Here is a 20,903-nt window from a genome sequence, read left to right as displayed (position 1 = left end):
GCATACATCTGATGAAGCGCACACTATAAGAAAACAATTTCAATGTCACTTCTCAGCTGGCTGCTAAATTATTTCTGCCAATCAGGCTAATGAATGCACTGGGTTACATTTGTAGTCCTTATTTATATAGTTAGATTTAGAATCCCCCTCATAATCCTCCTTTAAATTAATCCCCATTTATGTCCTCATTTTAATTGCATATCTCGCAGATGCCTCTTTTGTATTTAAGAGACAATCCAAAAATGAACCACCAAGGAAGCAACAACACAGAAAGAACATTTCTCAAGAGACTATTTTGAAACATACCAGTGAAAAAAATACAAATGCAATTTTTTTCATCATGTAGCTATCATGCTGTAATTCTTGCATGAATTGAAGCAGCCTCTCTATGCTGTGTTACACGAACTACCCTAATTCTCTTAGGAAGGCAATGCCATGGTTCAGAATGATAACACTGCAACACCTTTGCTTAACTTCTTATGGTCATCCATAAAAATGTTTAAATAATAAAATATATCTTAAAGTAATTGTGCCGATGTGTCAGAGGAGGATAACATTACCTAAGAACTGTACCAAATCCCTGAAGCTGGCTCTGCATGTAAGCCAACAGACTTCTGAATCTCACCTGCCTTTTCCTTGAGTTTGATTGATGAGCACGGTGCAGCGCAGGCCGCGCGAGCTGTCTGAGCAGCATGCCAAAGGGGGAGGTGAACTGGGCTGGAGCAGAAGCACATCCTGGAGGGACTGGGTCACCTGCACAAAAAACAAAATCGTGTTCTCTGCCTGATTTTTGTCCCTGCAGCCATCACCATGATAATAAGCATTTTTTAAAAGGAGTAACAGTTTTGGAGAGAGGCAACATACATATTTACGTATATAAAAAAGAACTTTTGTCACATAGGTTATTTTGGATACTTTAATATACCTTATTTGCTTCTTACTATTCCTACTTGATAGTATTTCATTATCTGTGTGGCCACACTGAAACACTGCTGCCACCTTTTGAAATTCTCTTAATTGTAGGCATCTTCTTCTATGGGTTCATCGCCAAAGCATTTTGTACTTGAGACAGCGGTATGAGTCTTACCTCTATTTTTACGAATGAAGGCATCATGGTATAATATCCGTGCAACCATTTTGTTTGTAGCAGAAATACTAGTATGTGAACTACAGGAAAAAGAGATACATTTAAAATTAAAAGAAAGGCCTTAATTATTTGGATAGTTACAGCATGTATTACTGCCCTAAGAAAGTGGGGTAGAATGAAGAAGACTGCTTTCTGTCCTTCAATGTTGGGAATTATACATAATATTGTTTTAAAATGGTAGAATCACACAGCAAGTTTCGTTCTTCTGGCTGTGTCAGCTTTTTCAGTGCTTCAGCCTGCAAGCTGTATTTACAATGTGTTTCAGTGTAGAGGCTGAGCAATGAAGACTGTAGATGAATCTGAAAACAAACTAACGGCCAAATGCGTTTTTCCTGACTGAGTAGTCACCTGTTGTATTTGGTTTTATTTTACTTTATATCCCATTAAAAAGTTTCATATATCTAGACTGGATTAATTTTTTTTTTCCTGTCTGCCTCCTTAGAATAAGTTGACACAGTCTCCTCATGTTTTTGGCAACAGTTAAAAAGTGAACCAATATTTTCAAGATATATGAAAACATACAATTCTCATTTTATAAATTTCTTGATTTTTTTTCCAGTGAATGAGATTATTAGATATGAATGCTATAGCATTTAGAATACTGTAAATAGTTACAACTGGGTGAAGATGAACTTCCTTTTAAATTCCCAGAATAATTACCCCATGCCAGTTTAATAGAAGAAATATTTTTCTCCAGAGTATAACTTTTTAGCCTGCAAAGTATAACCATACTTGAGATTTTCTCGTATTTTATGTTTGAAACCAAATAATACTACGTAAGCCATTCTAATCTTTCAAAATTCAGTCTGTCATCCTGCGTAATTATATCATTCTGATTATCATACCATCTAAGAATCTGTTTAATGGTAAAAGCAATTCTAGACTACTCACTTGAAAAACAAGATATTAAAAATTCAGTTAGAAAAACTAGTGAGATACAAACTCTCTTAATTTTCCATGGATTTATTTTTTTTTAAATTATTATTCGCCTAGCTTTACAGTTTGTTAGTTACAGAAATATTATAATTACTGTCAGCGTCCAATAAAGCATTTTAAAGTACTTTATTGAAAATGAAAATCATTTAGTTTGTCCCTTAAAAATTTGCAAGGAAGACAAAGAATGAACCCAATGACTCAGAAGTTATTTAATACTCACTTGTGATATTTTGGCTATCAGCAGGAAATGCTTCTGAATTACTAAGGGCATTTCATAGTTCTTTTGCAAAAGTGCACACTTCAGATTTTAAAAATTCAACATATTTGGGAACAGTGGTTATTTAAAATAACCTTTCTGTTTCAAATAATCCATATTAATTTCATATCTAGTGTTGCATATGTCTTAACCTTGAAGTAATGGATGTTGATAGAAGAGCTGTAGGACATCTGAAGAAAACATAAAGCCATCAGGGGAATGTTTTTAGGCTCAGGCTTAGGCTGTGTTTCATAACTATATTTCTCTCAAATAAGAAAGAACAAGTACTTCTTGCTGCAATCAGCATATATTTTCCTTCTTGAATAAGATGCCCCATTTGAATTTCATTTTTGTGTAAGTACTCTCACCAACACCCTCCCCTGGGTACGGAGAAAACAATAACTTTTCATATCAGAATTTAATGTACAGTTTTGTACTCGTGTAACTCTACATGGTTATGATTAATGACCTACCTACTGCATTTTTATAAGGGTTGGAACTTCAATGTATCAGGTAAAATATTGGTCTCATTGAAGTTAATAACACAATTTTCATTGACTTAAGAAGTTTCAGAATTTCATAGATTGTCCTTTGATGTCACATTGTGCTTGATTAATTCATTTGTTTGAGTATTCAGGAGATGATATGAGAGATGAAAAATATGTATTTTTATCTAGTCATATTCTTTTGCAATACTTTAGATACATACACTAATAAATGTATATACAAGTTTTAGTAATTATGTATTAATATATTTAAAAATAAAAATGCATTATAAATATCTGATTGTGCCATGACTTGAAGATTAGAAGTTTAATATTTTTCTAAGCCTGAAAATTATTTAAACACTACTAGAGATCGCAGATCAAAAATAATTTTCAGTTCTTAAATAAATAATGGTTCAATCACTTTCCCACATCTAGTAAATACAGAAGTCTAATACTAAGTAAAAGTAAATCTAATACTAAATAATACTAAAAAGGGAAAGAGATACAATACTAAAAGGAATAAAGCTTTTCAGCATATTCTTTCCTTTGGTGCTTGTGGGGTGTCAGTGTTGGAGGGCCAGAAGCAGGGTGGGAAGGACAGCGCTGCTTTCCCTGGCAGTCGTACTCCCCTCTTGCATGTTGTTCGCTCTCCATGACAACATGGGCACCACATACACAAATTGTAAAAATAAATACCAACCACAATTTGATTCAACATTCCTACCTGATATTCTACAGCCACTGAAGTTCTTTGTCTTCAGATGTTTCTGTGCTGTTGGATCCTTTTACTCATATTTGCCTCCATTAACTTTACTGGGTTTCAGATCCACTTAATGCGTCAGTGTCTCCTACTAACTGAAGTGCTTAATTACAAAAAAGATTGCTAAACATGGGGAAAGAAAAACCAACCAGCCAACCAACAACCTCTAAGACACCAAAAGACAGGATTTATGCTTTAAATGAGCTCTGTGACTTCATTTTCTTGTATGTAAAACCGGCATTTACATGCAAACTTATTAAAACGACACTTTGTGAGACCCAGTATCTCAATATCTTTGGTAGAAGGGGATACAGAATTATCATAAGATAATATTAATACAACTATATAAGGTATTACACTAGTAATAATGTCCAAACTGTAAAGCTGTAGTAGGTTGTGTTTTAACCATCTAAGGAAAAATTAAACACAAGCGATTAGATAAAACTTTGATCCCATAGAGAAGAGACTGATCCCAGATTATACTATACTGTGAAACAAGTGCTCAGTAGGATCAGAGCCCGACAAACACCTGCTGCGTGACTGCACTGAACCTCAGCAGCATTACCGAACGCATCTATTCCTGTCCCTAGCACATCAGTAACACTCGGTTCAGTGCTGCCATCAAAAGAGAGGTACCAGAGCTGCAAAAAAGATTTTTACCTGGACAGCCTGATTGTATCAGGATTTGAATGCCTGTTCTTCCCAAGGAAACGCAGGATTTGTCATGAGAGGACTATATCAAATGATGGGCAGAAATACCCATATGTACCCATGGAGCTGCAATATAAACAATAATTTGTAACTCTAACTATCACATAGAGTAGATTAGCAGCTGAAATTGTAAAAAGGCTCACTAGAACCCTGACGGCAGTCTTAGAGAAGATATCCAAAGATGTTTGCAGAATCCCATTTTACGCTTTTACTTGCAAGAAGTATGAACACAGAGATAAAAAGCTGACATGGTTCCTCTCCCCTCCAACCTGACGAGGGCTAATGGAATTCTGGCTATCAATAAAACAAAAGGGTGATTGAATTTTAACACTCTTCATGGAAGAGTGAATAATCAAACAGAAAACCTTCATCTTTGACCATGCTCCAAGAGAAACTGCCCCTGCATCTTATGTTAAATTAATATTTGATGTCATTCCATTTAAAAATTGGTGATATACACTCTCATTTGGTAAAAATAATTTCATTTCAATTTGATTAGATGTGCTTCAGCTTGTTGTCATATTCATTAACTACATTCACTGCAACGGGAGTGTAACACTAATCTGTTTGTTGGGATTAATTTTCCACAGTCAAACAACCTGGGAAGAAGTTAAGTGCTCTTTCTGCGCTTCAAACATATGCAATGAGGAAATCTAGTTTTGAATCAAAAGTGTGAATTTGAGATTACCAACTCTGCTGTTAAAATAGACATAAAAAAATGAAGTTTCAACAAAGTGTCAGGCTGACGGTACTTACCATTACTTATCATCATTCACAAATTGATTTTCTGGCCTTACATATCTTTAAGAACCAGTTGGGCTTTTTAAATACCATCATTTTTCATAAGATGATGAATAACGGAGATTTAGAGCCTCCCAGCAAACATTCATGCCATGATCCAGTTCTCAAAAGAACACATTTACAATATGAACTCCTTAATGTTGTTTTTTTGCTGTACTTTGTGAAAATCAGAGGCTCCCAGGAGCATTCTTTTCCTGCATTTCAGTATTCACATGAAGATTTTCACTCTTCAGCATTTCTTTTGCAACTGAAGCTAATAGGACTTTCCTTTGTAAGTATACAGGGAGTATGTATCTGCAAATTCTGTGAGTGTTGTTTTGGGTTTTTGTTTTGGTTTGGGGTTTTTTTTGGTCAAAATATGAGTTAAACTGATTGTAAGATAACCTTCTGTCATCCTTTTGAGATCTTCTACTTCAATTTGTCTTGATTCAGCATGCAGACGGACATTAAAATGGAGTTAAATATTATAGGTGGCCTCAGAGCCATCTACAAAAGCAGACTTGGATCCAAGGCTACTCAAGATTCAGTACTGTGTATATAGGCTTGAAATACTTCATGCTTGGGTGAAGAAGCACCTAAAGAACAAGCTCCTGTATCTCAATATCTTATGATCTTAAATGCTCAGGTTGAAAACCTGTTAGGAAAACAGTACCTTCCCAGTCTGAATGAGCCATCATCTTACCAAAGGAGGGTCACTCTGAAGGATTCTCCAAACAAGAGTCACCATTTAAATGTTGATTTCCTTGAACATAGGTGTTTTTCTGTGTTGAATTGAGAAAAAATAGCACAGAAAATATAAACAAAGGATGTATGGATAAGAAGATGTAGTGTTTACCAAAAAAAGCTAAACATCATCGAAACCACACTTGTGAATTCTTGCTTAAACAGGAATTATTCCTGAATCTGCAAAAAGGACTTTAAGTTTTATGAAAATTATTTTAAGAACCAAATGCTGATTTAAAAAGTTTAATTTTAGAAAAATAACCCCAAATAGAAAATAGTGGCAAGTTGTCTAATGATAATTTATAGTTGAATTACAAATTGACTTTACCAAACTGTGATGTGACTTTTTCAGAGAAGAGCAGCATAGGGCTCTTATTACTTTCATTACAAAGCAGCAGCTACATAAACTCTTTTTACAGGCATGTGCACTTACTCAACCAGCAACCGCCAGAAGGTGTCCTCTTCCAGTAATTGTTCTCTAATAGAGCCAAGGAATAGTGCAACCCTTTCAAATGGATTTTTTCCATTAAATTACAATCTCAATCTCCGAATTTAAGTGACTCGTTCTCCTCTATTACACTCATTTAATTCTACTATGCAGGTGTTTGAAAGTGATTTGGAAAAATACTTAGATGTCTGAACATCTGGAAATAAAGTTTATACAATGCCGTGTTACCATTGCATGGTAATGTAAAAGCTTTTTTCCAGATTAAAAAATGTACAGCTATAGATATGTAGATTTTGTGGAGTTTATGATTTTTTTAAAAGGCATCAAACACCTTGTTAATAAAAGGCTCACCAGAAGTTCAGATTTGCCATAATTTTTTTTTTCAGAGAGCCATCACTGTATCAGTGATATTTTCCCTGTATTAGGAAGGTATTCGACACAGCCAGGAAGGCCAGAAGTCTTTCACACCTCTGTTTCAGTATTTGTCTAAGTTCCAGCTGTTTAACCTGTGCTGGGTCTGAGTTCTCACTGTGTGCTCTGACACCCCTTTGAGCAGTTCAGGCCCTATTCTTTCCCCTGACCTCTAGGGATCTCACAAAGTAAGCATTCCTTGGGATTTAAAAGTATATCCTGCCTAATAAATTCAATCATTACACAGAATGGATTCAGCACGCTAGGAAGGTTCTTTACAAACCAACATTCAGTGCAAATAGAAAAGAGATGAGAGGAAAAGAGAAATAACGGGAAAATCTGCAGGGCTTTTAGTGAAGGCAAACAAGAATTCATTCAAATTGTTATTCTAGCCATAATCTGTTCCCAGTGCTATCTAAGAGGGGAGAATGGGAAAGGAAGAACCAAATGTCTCGAAGAAAAAAAAAAAAAAAAAAAAAAAAAATATATATCCATGTGCATCATGGCTACTAACAGAAAAAGTAATTTTCTATACAGGCCTTGCTATTTAGATTAAAACTACTCTTCTGCTTTACTCTGCAAAAGATTCCCAGTGGATACTGTAAAAGAAAAAATACAGTTATTTTTTCCCGTCCCATCCATTTTAAGCCCACGAGCCAACAGGACAGAAAGACTACTAAAAGTACATGTGAACTTGTAGTTGTTCTTTGGTATTTAAAATAAATATATCCTGAATCAAGTTTCTCATATATGATTTTAGCTACATAAATGCCACAGGGAGTGAGGGCAAGAGTAAACACACAACCAGTTGCCTAGCTTCTGCTGGGCCCAGTCACTTAGAGCATTATCTCTCAAGTTACAGAAAATTAAGCTTTGAATCATAATGTTTCCTTCATGGTCATTAACAGGTGTTTGGATTTTGAGTTTCAACTGTAAGCTGTTTAATGTAGGAAAAAAGTATTTTAATTTTTCCACTATCCAGGGACAACACTCTTAGGCCTCCTGTGTATTGAGTTTTCTGGAGTGCAAAATGGAGATTAGCACCTACCATTGTAAAGGGACCTTGGGATGCTAAGTGGCAAAACAGCAAACCTGGGGGCTTTACAGTCACAAAGCCCATAGTGTAACACAGTCACTTTGACACCATAGTTACTGTTATCACAAAAGTCAGAACCATCCTGCACGTCTAGACCAGTCTTCTACCTAGACTTAGAAAATTACATTTAGTTGCATAAAGGTTCTGAACGGCAGCCACACAATTTATTAGAGGATGGAAAGAGGTATCTAAAACCAGCAGCTGATCCATTGCGATCATTTGTCTAGATGTAGACAGGCTACAGAGCCTGTTCCTTAGAAACAAGGACTGTGTCCTGTGAAGTCAGATATGGATCTGTGCTGCTGTGCTTCGCTTCACAAGTTTGCTCTCTGCAGCCAACATCAAGCAGTGCCTCATTCTGTTGGTTTGCAGGTAACAGGATAAAGTATTAACATGTAGAAAAGTCAAACCCTCAAGAAAAACTGAAGCATATTGAAGGCTCTTGTCTCATGTCACTTTCTCAGTTACTCTGTATCTTACAAAACAGTGTCACTTCGTCAAATATTTTGTCTTGCTTCTTATGTCTTTATCTTGAAATTTTCAAAGACATTTGAACAGTAACACACGATGATCAGATAGACATCTGTCAAGCCCAGACATACCAGAAGCAATGATTTCCTGTGGCTGGTTTGGGACAGGGAGATTGATCGGATATTCTCTTTTGCTGTGACCTCCTGTAGAAGTCACAAGCAGAGTGTTCGCAGACAACATCTGCTTATTTATTCTCAAATTCAGACCTCTTAAAATTCAGAACAGTCCTATATCCATAACAGAGAAAGCTACCAGCATAATGCAGATCCTGGGAAGAAGAACAGCTATCTTTTTTTCTAGTAACAATATCACAGATATATTGCAAAATTAATTCCAACACTTGAGCCAATACTATATCATTAAGTATCAAGTGTAGGATTTTCATTTCTTCCTCATTGTCAAAGATTTTTAAGTCTGATCTAACATAACTCAATTGTGTCTTTTATTTTTTACGGTCTTGTTCTCCCTAGTATTGTTGCAGACATAAAAGATAAAGCGTGTTTACACAATATTGGAGGTTTGTTTTTAATTTTTTTACGGGCAAAGTGGAACCAAATGCTTTAATTCTAAAAAAATAACTATTAAAAATATGACTCACTAAATCTTGAAGCTGTTAAGCACTTCAAAATTAGCTCACATACTACTTCGGACATTAGAGATTACAGGAGTCAAATATTATTAGTCATTTAACTTAGTGGTAATATGGCAGGTGTCTAATATTTGCTAATACTGAAAGAATGTGCTTCTAGGCTACTCCTCTTAGCGAGGCTGTCATTCAGCCATTCCTTTGGGCATACCTCTGATTTTAGACATGGACCCATTGAACCCAACTCTTGCTTGAAGACAGCAATGTAATTCAGGACATTGTTGGATCCGAACCCAAAAGAGGTTCATTTCAATCTACAATGGCAGACACTAGAGAGACTCTAGTTTAAATCACCTGCAAATAAGAATTTTATCATATTTACATCCTTTCTATACTTCTTGTACCTAGAGACAAATGATCAAGATACAGACCTCAGCATACTGGGGCCCAAAACATTAGCTGACGTGCCCAAAGTCATGCTTTAATTTAGTGGCACAAACAAATTTTATTTTTCTATTAACTATGCAATGTTTGTCTTTTTGAAATGAGAATTTTCTCCCAATCTCAGGTATCTTTAGAAGTCCTGTTACGAAGAACTTTACATGATTCCTTCAACATTTTCATGTCTAGTTAAGGCATTTATTAACACTTGTTAAGAAGGTAATTCCAATCCTGTGGAATTATCATGTTTTCGCTTGAGAACCAGAAAGGTCCCAGCTGCAAAACTTTCCCTATCCCCAGAGCAACACAACTGCAACGTTGCTCTGGAGAGCTTAGGCTGGAATTTTTAATTCTGCAGGGAAACACTGTCTTTATCCTTGCTTCAGAGATTCAGACTGACTAATTAATAAAAAATAGAAACTGGACTATCACCTGACCTTGGCAACAGAAGTTTTTATATCTGGCTTTTAGATTGCTATTATCACAATGAATGAATCTGCAATGTATATTGCAGTTTCAATAACACTTACTACGGACTGCCTACAGTCAGTACCTGATTACGTCTAGTTTCTCTAAACTAGAGGCTTTTCCTGAGAAAACTGGAGTAATGTAAACCATGCATTTTCATGTACTTGGATTTTTTTTTTTTTTTTTAGGAGATTTAAAATACTAGAAGGACTATTGAGGGCATTCTAATTAACCCTGAAAGCATGAAAATCGGAGGTGAAACACTTTGAACTACTTGCAAAAATAGGATGTCATCAGATTTTTTTTTAAAGCTTGGATGTCCTCTGTGGAAGTCTGCACTGCCTTAGAATGTGCATTTGTTGAAATTACTGGTGTCACTAGACTGTCTTGTCTGAAGAAATGCTCCCTCCTGTACTGTTTTGTTTACAAATGTTGTCAATGGAGTGCATAGCTGTTTGAATAATATTGTAGACCTACTGGATATGAATTTGCTTTTTCACTGGAGGAAATGGGAGTAACTATACCAAGTCATAAAAACATGTTGGTTTCAAAGAAGTTTAAATATCTGCTCAGGGCAATATAGGGTTTTTTTTAAACAAAGATCTCAATGTGATCAACAAATAATAAGATATTAAATCTTAAATTTACTCTAAGGTTGATAGTATCTTTTTGTAAAAAAGAATGAATTGAGCACAGAATTATGGCACAGTTGAGATAAATTTCAGGAGGAAGGATGACTTGTGCTGATCAACTGGACTAGGACTTGAATGACCTTGGATTCATTCCCAGCTCTGCCCTCAGCTTCACTTAGAACCACATACACATCTTTAGTCAACGTTGCAAAGGTATTTAGATATTTGAAGGTGCAGAGAGGTGTCTACTGAGGTTTGGAAAACACTTAACTACACTAGGCACTTACATCCTCTTGACTTTGAATTGGAAACCTGATCTGAAATGTGGCCTAAATAGCATAAAGTCCTTGTTCAGATAATACCTTATCTAAGACTCAAATTGATCATCACACCTCAGCAACTGAATCACAAAGTCAATACCTTCTCACTTCTAGGGACAGTTCACCGTCAGTAACTGACAGAATTGGAGTAGCTGTGATTTAGGGCACAGTTCGCCATCCATAGGTCTTCTGAAGGTTTCCTTCCCCTCCACCTGCCATGGTCACTAAGTAGAGAACTTTGAACAGACACACAGCCTTTGGTTACCAGAACAAATCCCATCATTTTACTATGGATATAAATTTCTGGTTCGGGTTTCTTCATCCTTTTTTTCAAGCCCCTTGGTATTGCTAGAGGATAAATGAATTAATGTTCTCTGAAGAGATTCTAACTGGATCAGACAGTGTCATAAGAAAATTGTAAGCAGAATCATTTGTCATGCTAAGGCTAGATGTATTCTAAAAGAAAACAGAATACAATTTCTTCTCTAAAAATAATTGAGAATTCAGAAACATTTTCATTTTATTGTTTACTCACATTCTAATTAGTGCAAATAACTGAAGCCCATGATCATCTTGCACCATTTGGAAAACTCACTGACAGTAAGAGTCTTTCGGCTTCCTTAACTATTCCTGGTTAAATGATTTAAAATCCATCTAAGTAACAAAACAGAAAGGAGTTATACTCTAACCTAAAGTCCGTTAAGCTCTAGAACTTAAGGTCCAGAAGAGGGAATAATTCCAAGAGACAATATTTTTCTAGTGGGAATAACGTATAAGTTTATCTTCAGGACAAGTATGACAGCTTGTGCAGAATAGCTTGGCTGCTTTCAGCAAAGATTTTCTATGTAGCAAATGCACTGGGCTACACCTGGAAGCAAGAGGGAGAAGGATGAGAACAGCAGAGGACAGAAACTACAGCTATTGATATGATAAGCTCAGGATGAGTAACTCCACTGGGCAAATACACTGTGTATGTTGATGCAGTGGGCGTTTTTCAAGAATGGTATAAAACTGAGTGTCCCTGTAACCCTGAAATGACACACCAGGTCCACATCTGCATAGGTCAAAATCCTCAGGCAGAGCACAAAACTGTTTGGAAACTAACAGAGAGTCATGGGTAATGGAATAGGGGATATGAAATCTTTAGGCTCTCAGTTCCACCTCACGGAGGCTAAGCATAAGCTACTCTGTTCACTAAAAATCTTTTGCTTCCAACTACGTATGAAAAGTCTCAACGTTGTGCTTGCAGAAATCATGAAAGCATACCCAGGTGCAAAGCACCAGTAAGGCTGGTTTTCCAACAGCTTCAGACAGAATCCTTGGCCTCCAAGTGCTCTTTAGATCACAATCTGATTTCCCTCTAAGTAAACATAATTGTCAAGTATTCTTGAAAATGGATTCAAAAGTTATGGCAGTGGAGCACAGGTGCAGGCCCTGAAACGCACTGAATACTCAGAAGCAGCCAGTACTATTTACAGTATTGCAAGCTCACCAAACTCCTCACGGGTGTCCACCATCAACAACATACTACAGTGTGAATGCCAGTACAGGAGAAGAAATGGTTTCCTGTTACGGGTAATATTAGAAAAGCATGCGTTCTATTCCCAGGCTTTTCAATACACTTGCATATATTATTGCAGTAAAATTTTAGGAAGATATTAAAAAGGTGGGAAAAATTATGATTTCCACTGCTGGATATCTTTCAGTCATTTTTAGGTATGCTGCTAACATAACACTATTTGTGACAATTTCTTGCACAATGCAATGGAACATTTAGTGGGAGCAGAAACCATCCCTGAAAAGTCACCAGCTCAAAAAATAATTTATATATACAAATATGATGCCCCTCAGTATCACAGGAAAAGCAAGCTGTAGAGGTAGTAGCTAAAAATTGAATTTATGGTATCACTGTTGCTCACAAGGCAAGGCAAAATAAGGGAATGTAGTAGAAGATGCTTTGGAGAATTACGGAAATAGTTTCTGACTCTGGAAAGGCAGTCAGATGTATTGGAAGGAAGTTCATTCAAAATGGATGGTAAAATGGCAAAGAGAATGTAGCGTTCCAAATGTGTAGGAATTCGATATTTTGATGGAATGCATACTTAAGCTGCATGTATATTTTAGCAATATAGCTTGGAAAAAGTATCATGTTTGTGGCAGTCAATTAAACTGCTGGATTTTTTTGATCTGGAGAAAATTTCAGAAATTGATCCATCAAGTTTGTACCTCAGTATTCTGAATAGTCAAATCCCATTAGATATGTTAAAATTGAACCGCAGTAATACACTGTAAATTTGGAATAATATAAATGAACACTGTATATTTAGACTGTTTTATCTGCAAAGGAATTTGTCCTTACTGAAATTCAAACACTGCTGAAACTATCTGCTCTGATACCTTCTGCCAAATGAGAATTTACTGACTTTCTGTAAGGAATCATATGTGGCACCTAAAACAACTTCTGCTGTAAAAGGAGGAAAATACTTTTTTAGAACCACTGTATGCAGATCACAACTCAAATTACAACAAGATTTAGTTACCTGAAGGCAGATGAAGCCAGAAATATGGCGGTTTTGAACAGAATGGCTCTTATCACATCTTGGGTGACTAAGTCACATGAAAATTAGAGTATTTGGAGAGCTGCTCAAATGACCATAAAATCCTATTTCCACCCACTCAGCAAGCAAGCAAATGTTCCTAAAGTGGCCCGGAGGACATACTTGTAACACATGACAAGAAAATATGTGCCAACTTACAAGACCAGGCAACAAGAAAATCCTGTATTTTTTAACCACAGGCAATTAGAGAAGTTGGAATCCTTCACCTTTAAGCACAAATACTACAGTTATATACACAAAACACTTCATCTATCGCCTTTGTCCTGACCCAAGGTTAATACTATCCTCTGACCAGGAATTCTACAACAAACAAAAACAACTGAACTGGAACATTGCAAAGCAAAAGCCACTGAAAATTTAGTCACAATAAAATTCAGCTTCGAAAATTTCAGTGGAGATTATCTCTACCTTTTGCCAAAATATACGCATCAATTAAGGTTTTGAGCTTCTTAAAAGATTGCGCAGAGTTTAGTTGGAATTTTTTTGGGTCCCTGGCATGGATGCGAGAGCCATTTCATCCTTTTCTGGGAACGCAGAATGGAGAAGTTTTCCTTTCTATCATCCTCCTCCTCTAATTAAAACATTTTCCTGATAATTTCTAGGTACAAATAGACTTTCAATCTCTAATTTATGTATGTTTAAACAAGTACAGTTGTACAGTTGGAGTCAATTTTGAAATTCAAATGAGTTTGTACATACTCAGCCTGTCTGGAATTACTGTAGCTAGAAAATAAAATGATCAAGAGAGACATTAAATGAGCATTGAGATAGAAAGCTCAAACGATTAAATCTTTTTTTCCAAAAACCAAAATTAGAAATACCTCTCTTTCATTCAGCAATAGTCTAAAATAACTCAGAAGAAGGTTGGGAAAGCGCACAGGAAGAAATCTTAATACCATGATCGCTGAATGGAAGCCATAATAATTCTTAATGGAAAAGGATGCCCTGGTGAAAGCACATTCATACATTGAGATGACATATCACTGCATTCTGGGAAGCAGTTACCAAAACATTATATGGTCAAGGAATTTGTATGCTCCCAAATATTGCACAAATCATCCCAAATGTTGGGATGATACTTGCATATAAACACATACGTATTGTCTGTATACAAAATAAATGAATAATTAAAATACATCGAGAAAACAGACTGAGCTGTTTGTTTTTTTCATTTAAAACAACAGGCTTACACAGTGCAATGAAATATTTATTCACCATGTTTTCCTTTTGCTGATCTATTTTTCTGGATTGATTACCTCTGAAAGCTTTCCTGACATGAGCTTTTGTATGCTGACAAAAGGGAGGTGAAGCGAAGCATCTCGATTAGCTACAATGCAGATCAGCTTCTAGTCAAGCTTTCCAGACCAGGAAGAACAGCGGGCGCATGGTCAGAAGACTGCCTCTATCATAAATTAGGTTTTATGGAGAAGAGTAATCCACTCTCACGTTTTCACAGAAAGCAGAAAAACTAGCAGATAATATAGCTGAGCTCTTTCTGTTACTATTTCTCAAAAAGAACGGCGCTGGCTCCGTTCTTTTTGAGAAATAGTAACAGAAAGAGCATTTAAATTTGACTGTCATGGAAGCTGCAGGTGTCATAACAATTAATGTGCTGCCTCATAATCAGTGGGTTTCAAACAAGAGCCATGCCTTGAGCCCTGCCTGGATTCCTAAGGTCTCTTGCCCTTGCAAACTGATTATACTCAGCTGCAACTGTATCAGTGCATGTTGTCTAGTCAAGTGCTTCAGAAAAAATATACTTTTTTAACAAAAACCCACAGGAAAGGGTTTATGACTATCTACTGAACTTGAAAAGCAAATGGACTTGCTGAACTACTTCAGCATAGTATATTAACATCCTCCAAGGGAGTATAACGATTATCCTTCCCATATATGAGGATCTGGCCCTACTGTTAAGTTCAGCTTTCTAAAGCCTATGAATACCAGTGCTCACATGGCACATGAAGATAGGAAAAGATGTATCTACAACAGCCACAACTGTTCAGCTGCTATTTTAACTAGTACTAACCAGGCGCTTTATCTATGCGTCACTAACTTGCTTTCCTGTTGAACCCACTTAATTTTTAGTAATTGTTCTGACACAGATTATCATAAGTAGTCATGTATTACCTGCCAGTGAAGTAAATGAGACCTCTTTATTTCCATGTAAAATTATGCTGTAATTTGATAAACTAAGCCCAAAGTAAACATAGAGGTTTATTCTATACATTGCTGTCATTCAGTTACAAATCTCCTAGGATTTCTTCTTTTTTTGCCTTTTTTTTTTTTTTGCTTTGTAGGCAAAATGTAGTGAAAACGGTATTTTCTAACAAATAACCCATACTGAAATTGTGGTTTTATGGGTTGAATATTTTCCAATTTATGGAAAAAAGTAAGTACTATTAAAAATTATTACTAAATCCTCTAAGAAATCCACACTGACTCCAAACAATAAGCTTCATCTAATAACGATGTTATTCAAGAAAATAAAAACAAACAAAAAATCCAAATCACACACACGAAAAACCCCATAACAAAACCATGACACATTTTGCATATATATTACAGATGCTATGTTCTGTCGGAGTAAAAAAAAAAAAAATTGTGCTGTCTAATGTGAAAAGTTCACTATTACAATGATAATCCTTGGTAACTAGAAAGTCTGCATATGTCAGTGCCAGCTAATGGCTGAACAACTTACGGTGGACCTGGAGAGGTTTTCAGGCCTGATCAGTCTCTACAGTTATCTTGAATCTTTTGCCCAGGTCACAAATCATGTGATTCAGCTGCCTTATGGTGACTCCACAGCGGATGACACAGCCTGAACCCAGAAAGGTGAAAGTGAAAGGGTGACAGCACAAGTTTGATACACCTTGTTCCAAGTCTCCTCAGCTGTGCTTAAAGTTGAGATCTAGCAAACACTTGGTTCCTCATAAATACACTGTTGCTCTCTGAATATACTACATCTGGTCATAAAACCCTTAAATAACAATTACTTGCCACAAAAATGGCAACCCTATCCTAACTTTAACTCTGCTTACAGTTTCATATGTAATAACGTATGTTGAATTATCAAATTTGGCTGCGAATGAAATGAAATACTAGACTTGCACTGATGCATAGTAGATGATTAAGTTGGATCACATACCACAGGATTTGTATAATATGTGTAGTAATTTCTTCCCATCACAAGTGCCCCACAAACGCCACAAAGGACTGACCAGCCCTTCCACATTGGTTGTATTTCAATCAACATGTTCCATAATGCTGTGTATTTTATACTTGCTGATTTTTTTTTTTTTTAATAGGAAAGGACATGCTTTTATTACACCTCTCCGGGCCACTTGCTTGGCAAGAAAACAATGTGGGGAGGCTTGAGGACTCCAAACAGTTTGCTCAAAGGCTACTTCCTACCATCCAATAAAAAATAAGTATAATTACTCCGGTTGTGTCTGTCTCTCTGGATAATTACGAACTATATTAATTGTGTCCTCTATATTACAGTGACCATGAAGATAAGGACTCTGAGAATTCAGTACCTGAAACCTGCTCACTTTTGGCAAACTGAAAAGATGACTTGAGCCTACTCTTGTCAGCATCAGTCATCTCCAATGTGTGTACTCAAGTACTACAAGCCTTGCAAATTCTTTGCTGTATTGTAAATAATTCTTATTAGGTACATACAATTCTTCAACAAAATAATTTATAAAATCCTTAACTTTTATTAGATATAGGATAATTTGCAAAAAAATACAAATATTTCATTAATTCTTAACAGTATTAGTTGCAGAAGATTAAAACGAATACTAAATTCATAACAGCATCAAATACCAAGTAAAGAAGTTGCTAGGTTTCTTTACTTTTTGATTACTACTTTTTTCACTATTAATTTCAAATCTATAGAGATCACGGCTAAATGAATGTGTACTCACTGCTTGATAACTCTACTTCACAGCTTGTATCGTGCAAAATGTATCAAAATGGTTTTCTCGTTACAAGACAAAACACATGGATTTTCTGATTTTTCCTTTCTGCATCCTTAGGATAAATGCAAAACTGAGACATAGTACAGGGTAAGGATAAGGTTGAGTATGATATCAGACTTGCCACAGCGTCGGTGGAAGGGTCACAAGAGTCACCTAAGCTCTTCCGCCAAAGTGCCTAATTCAAATTCTAGTGCTCAGCTAAGTTGGGGTCTATTATTCCATTCATGTTTCTATTAATATTACAGTCCCTTGTACATCATAATTTGGCTACAAAGCTTCCCACAAAGTTGAAGAGAGGAAATGCACACCTGAGCTAATGCTACTGCAGTTTATGGATAAAAAAAAGCACTTCGGCAAACTACTAATGATATGTGTATGCAACACTTCCTAATGCTGCTTTGCCATTAGTAATTTTCAGCATTTAATCCCTAACAATGGGAATAAATTCCTTAAGTTAAATTCCTTACTACTGGCAAAACAATCTAAAACCACAGGGTGACTGCTGTTGTCATCAAAACATCAGTTCCATTCCCAAGTGTGTACTGCCACAAGCAGAGAGGACAGAAGCTTGAAGGTCAAAGAGCCCAAAGGAAATATAATGTTGAACTTCTATCCATGTTTCTAGGAACATAAAAGATTACAGTCTGAACAACGTTATCTTGTTACCGCATTATGAATAGTTGCCAATATTCTACACCCTTCCTTGCAACTCATTTCCTTTTGAAACCAATAATTTTAATGACTATTTATGATCTCTACTGAAAAGCAACTAATTCTTAAAACTATCTTTTACTGCCAAAAAAAAATACATATATATCAGTGTGTGGTACAGACCTTTAGATAGGCTTCTGCACACATCCTCACATCCTTAAGGCCACAAGTTATTTTCGTGCTTTTTAGAGTGTTCAATATATTTCATAGAAGCACAGAAACACTGCAACTACATAAAGTTTTCAGTAATAACAGCCTCCAAGAGAAAAAGCCAAGAAATGAGCCAATGATAAATGTTTTATTTTCTAGCTGAGATACAAATTCTGAACTCATCCCAAGCCAGCCAAAATATTGACCTTTGCAAGCTGTGATGTACCATCTGGAGTGGGGTGGGGGGGGAAGTAGTAAAAAAATTACCATGCTTTAGGAATCTGAGCAGAATCACAAAGTCGGAGCAGCTCCTCTGGTTTATCAAAATCCAGTTCCACTGTAGATGTGAGAACTTACAGATTTTGCCAGGAACACAAACAGAAGCTGCCTTGGCAACTGCAGTCTCACATGGGCAGGGAAAGTTTCTCTCCTGAGTGGAAAGAGAACCAGATTCCATCTTAAATGTTACAGGTGCTGCTCAGTATCTCCCCAGGCAGTAAGAAAACATTACATCTACATTCAATATGGTCACAGTACAAACACAACATACGAGAGTAAATAGCTCTCATGCATCTGTCTTAGCACTTGGGATTTGATCAGAAAAAATCTAGAGTAGGAGCAGAAATTTATACTGCTCTACCACGTAAACACACAACCTCTATAAAGTCTTTGCACATCATATTATTTTATGTAATTACTTCATTTGCTGGAAGTATTTGTGCAAAAGACAACAAAGAGACCTTCCATTAATTACAAAATTAGGCAGTATTTTGTGTTTTGTCCATTTTGAAATCTGTTCTACCAAGATGAAGAATCTGTTATTAGAATGCTCTACCGCTCTGCTCTTAGGAATGAGTTAGACTAAAACTTCACATATAAAGAGGGATATGGTGCATTTCAATAAAGCATCTCACAGATTTCAACCACGTGTTTATGGTTTTCTAGAGAAAATGGAACAAATTGTATTTTACATCCACTGAAGTTCTCTTGCTGATGCTTTAAGATGTATTTTCTGGTTTTGTTTGAGTGTGATAGGATTTACATTTTCAAGTTATCTGCCAACCTATATTCTCAGTAGTTACTCTTGTTATAATTATTTTCTCTTTTTACCATATGTTCACTATTACTCAGTTGTTAAAGGTACTGTGAAATGCATTCTGTGACTAAGCATCTAATCCAGGAAGAAGTTATGTGTTAATATGTTCCCTGATCATTTGCTCAGTGAAAGAATAGCTCATTGATTAGATTACTTTCCACACTGTATACACATTATATGGCTAGGTTTAGTCTTAGATTTCATAACTGGTTTTGTACAGTATTTGTATGTAGAAGGCTTGTTAGATTAACTAACATGTTTTCCTGTCAGGAAAGACCTTTAACCTCACTTTCTGACTTGCAGTTATGAACTCGGTATGACAAACCAGGAAACTATTTAATTGAAACCCCAAAATCCAGAATACACTTCTCTGCATGAGACAGAATGACAGGTTATCCTCTGTCCTCATTTACTCCATTCAGGAATGGCAGAGATATTTTAGCTCTGTGCTAAGTACACAGTTATAATTCCATAAACATAACTGTGGGGAAAAAAAAAAAAAAAAAAATCACACTCAGCTCACTGAAATCATAACCTGCAGGTAAGCTAAATTTCCCAAGCCACCTCAGCTTTAGCATCCTCAACGTCTCAATAATGAGAAACTTCATTATTATCACACTTGGACAACAGTCCAGATAATATAGGTCTTTCAGGTAAATTGTGCCAAAATACCCACCTGACAAGTTATCTGTAAAATTGTTAATAATTCATATATTAAAGAAACAATAGAAGTTCATAGGGGTGAAAATAAGCCAATTTCATATCAATACAAAGATAAACAGAACTGTTCTAAGTAATTACACAGCTTTTTGTCTGCCTACAGTTAAATGATGTTGATTTGGAAAGCACACCTTGTCTTACAGGAGGTTCAGTACAACATGGATCATGTCTGTTGTTTCTCTTATATATTAAGATCAGTTCTTAATGCCTTATGGTCCCTTTAATTGAACTTTTTTTTTTTTCTAGCCCTACTCAGTGTTTGGCACTGGCTCAGTGATAGGTTACTTGGTTGTTATTACCTACATTTATAAATGCTGCTCTACTGCAACACAGTCCTACAAGGTGTATTGTATTTTGGAGTTATTTAGCCACACCTATGGAATATTCAAAATCTTAGTCCCTTATGTGAAGGTGCAGTTAAAAAAACAACTAACAAAATTTACTCTTTTTCTCTCTTCATCTTGTGGTTTTTTGAGTTGTTGCTGGTAATTGCACAAAACAAAAGTTCTGTCTAAAGCGCCAGCCTAAAATTTGGCATTGGCTAGAGATTGCCTTCAGAGTCCAGTGTTAAATTTTAATCCATGTATTATGACATATGACTCAGAAAATTATTTCAAACTGTAGTTAAGCAGTTGAATAAATACTTAGTCAAAAAGGTTCAGCTGAGATTGAGGGGGTTTTTTTGTTTTGGTTTTTTTTTTTTTTTTTTAAGATCTTTAAAGACTGTTTTCTTTCTCTCCAGTCTTCCTTGGTTACCCCTTGGCCATTATGTGAAGCAGAAAAATAAACTTGACAGACCCTTCATTTGATTCAGGACCATTCTAGGATTTGCCAGTATTCTGGGTCTCTCCTGCACTCTTCCTTTGG

The sequence above is a fragment of the Caloenas nicobarica genome, chromosome 6 (genome assembly GCF_036013445.1).
Source record: "Caloenas nicobarica isolate bCalNic1 chromosome 6, bCalNic1.hap1, whole genome shotgun sequence".
NCBI classification, from domain to species: domain Eukaryota; kingdom Metazoa; phylum Chordata; class Aves; order Columbiformes; family Columbidae; genus Caloenas; species Caloenas nicobarica.
Note: the sequence above shows the minus strand (reverse complement) of the source record.